A 3,404-nucleotide genomic window follows, 5' to 3' on the forward strand; every position below is an offset into this window, starting at 1 on the left:
TCTAAACCAATGCACCACAGAGGTTCTCACTTGTTCTGTTAACTTAGCCTGCCAAAGTTTGTACTTTTTTCCCTTTAAATACAGCACCGAAGTCCTGACGTCACTGCCAGTAGAGGGCGCATTACGCAGGTTCATGGCTTTACTTATTGTATTGATATCCTCATTGGGGAATCTTAGATCGCTTCATATAAGAATTGTGTTCCAAAAATAAACACACCACCCTGGCGTTTTTACCCACATGGATATGAAGCATCGACTGAAGGTGTAAATGTACACATTTACCGAAAGAGTAACACAATATAAACACTAGAGACGAGTCAAACAACCCAAAGACTACATTTCCCATGAACGCGGCTGCTGTGGGGACAGTGATTTCAGACCCGGAAGTAGTAGTTCTTAAGACTTTTAAGGCAGAATTCATTACATTTTCGCCAGAAACAGGCTGTATCAAATATGAATGAATATCATAAACGATGCAGAGCCACCCCCCTGACAAAAACGCCAGGGTGGTGTGTTTATGTTTGGAACACAGTTCTTATATGACGTGATCTAACATTCCCAAATGGGGATTTCAACACAAAAAATAAAGCCACAAACCCTGGAATAGCGCCCTCTACTGGCCCTCTACTGGCAGTGACGTCAGCCTTTGGTGCTCTATAGCCTATAGCCATAGGCTCTAGAGCCTATGGCTTTTCACGTCGAAGAAAAACCTGTCAAATCAGAGTCGGAGGTGGGGGTGGTCAAACGACAAGCCAATCAGCGAATATCTGCTAAAACAAGCTGTGCGATGACGTCAGATGTAGGCGGATCCGTGGATCTCTTGTGATTGGTTTAGGGAAATTTGAATCCCCTCCCCCTGGTAATCGCAGACATTGCAGCCAATTTCAGCCTGAAGCTCCACGCAGCTTCAGGCTGATAATCAGGCTACTTGTGGTCTGGAGTCAAGAGCTCTTCCGACTGAGCTAAAGCTGGCTGAAGAGGCAAGTCATTGACCACAGTTTTGCACAACTTTAACATCCCAGATCGATCGAAATATTAATCCACTGTGCCGACTAATACACCATGACATAGGAGTATGTGCTAAAGATGTAATCACAGGCATCTCTGCTTGATATATTAGAATAAAAAGTGCATTCAGGTATTATGAATCAATGAATTGAGTGCTAACATTTAATGTAAACATACACAACAGGACAAAGGTGAAACAGTAAGCGCGGCGCTGCAGGGAATCGAACCCTGTTCCCAGCAGAAACCAGGTGTACCGACTACCAGCGCTTTTTTGCCATGTTGACACCATATGTCCATACTTGCATGAAAATGTATGAAAAGATATGAATAACTTGGCTTTACCAACACAGCTCTCCTTCGGTTTTTAGTTATTGACCTGTAATCACACTATACAATAGCACAGTGATTCTCAGACTGGGGTCCGGGGACCCCCAGTCGCAGGTCCCCCAGGGCATATTGTCAGCAACAGCCAAGAATACCTTATTTCTCTCGCAACAATCTGGCAACCCTGCTTGCACAGTTATCCATGTTACAGCACTAGACCCCAGGGAGCCAGATTGCTCACATTTTGTTTTGCCATTTCCAGGATTCAATCAAATGACCTTGTTGTACAGAGTCAAGAGCTCCTCCGACTGAGCTACCCAGACAACATTGTACATTGACATTGCATGAACGTGATGGGTCATTCCCCCAAAATAAGTAAAGGCACTTGGCTCATGCACTTTACTAAAAATGTGTAGCTGCCAGCTTATCCCTATGTATGCAGCGAGTTAGATGGATTCATCAAAGGTATATGATTAAATAAGGAGAAACACGCCCAGATCATGTTCTATGGAAGGAGACTTCAGCTTTCTAATGAACCTTAAGTTAATAAATCACCAATGTCTGTGTGTGTGAGTGAGTGAGAGAGGGGGGGGGGGGAGGACATATCCGAGGCAGTGCGGGAGGTTGTTTTGTCACCCACGCCAGTGATTATTAAACATTTTCATGTCAAGGACCCCCATATCACTACTATGTATATGGCCGCGGACCCCCATATGAAAATATTCTGTGCCATTGACCCCGATAACAGAAGATGTGTGTTACCAATGTTTTTAGTATTCAAGATTTTTCAAAATCTTTCAAAAATAGCCAATCGGGCTATTTTTGAATTATTTTGATACTACGTTACTTTGGCTGGGGGGAACCCCCTCCCCATCCCCGAAGGACCCCTGCGGGGTCCCCGGGCCCCACTTTGGGAACCACTGACCCACGCTATGGATTAGCATGTGGTCTCGAGCACAACGCTCACAAATCAATACTCGTTGCACTTACAAAGCAGATGGCCCCGGAGAGGACAAACATGGAGCGAGAATGGGAGGGGAAACGTCCCAATCGAACACAGAGGGAGTGAGTGTTCGAGGCCTCCATTCAAACCACTCAGACATCACACTGCCCACTGCTTTCCTTTGAATTGGAGCCACTGTGCCGCTCACTGTGCAAAAGCAGGGTTGCCAGGTTGTTGCGAGAGAAATAAGCCACCGCAGGTCTATTAGGAAAAAACAAGCCCAAAAGAAGTGACTATATAGAGCAGTGGTAGAGCTTGTAGATCTGCTATTTTCACAATATTTATGTGTGTAACCGAGTCAAACAAAATGTAATGCCTCAACTACTACAATTCCAAGTGCTTGTCAGGGTGGGGGGGTCCCCAGTTTTAAAATGGTTATTTGGGGGGGTCCCCAGTTCAAATATGATTATTTTGGGGGGTTCCCAGTTCAAATATGATTATTTTGGGGGGTCGTGACTTGAAAAGGTTGAGAACCACTGCTATACAGCACCGAAGTCTGACCGAAGTAGAAACCCAGGGGATGAGTGAGTGACATCAGGACTCGGTGCTCTATTATAGGCCACACTTTAACCTGTATTAATGTGTACATCGGCTATTTGAAAATAGCAGATCTACAAGCTCACAATTATTGTCCTTAATTGTTGCTTAAACAATAATGAAAACATTTAGAAACAAGCCTAAAAAAAACGCAACCCACCAACTACCAATATTTACAAACAACTTTACCAAAAAACAAGCCCAAAGTCCCTTATAATAAGCGGACATGGCAACACTGGGTGCAACCTGTGACCAAGGTCTCTTCACACACGCGCACGCAACACGCGCAACGCACGCACACACATGCGCACACACACACACACACACACACACACACACACACACACACACACACACACACACACACACACACACACACACACACACACACACACACACACACACACACAGGAAAAAAACAGATAGGAGAAGATGTTTACCTGCCAATTTCTCAAAGTTATTTTTTTGTGTGCAAAGGGTTGTTCACAAGTCAAATGTTGAATGACAACGTTAGTTTGTCAGTCAAAATACT

This window comes from Gymnoscopelus microlampas (genome assembly GCF_963454915.1).
Source record: "Gymnoscopelus microlampas genome assembly, chromosome: 21".
Lineage (NCBI taxonomy): Eukaryota > Metazoa > Chordata > Actinopteri > Myctophiformes > Myctophidae > Gymnoscopelus > Gymnoscopelus microlampas.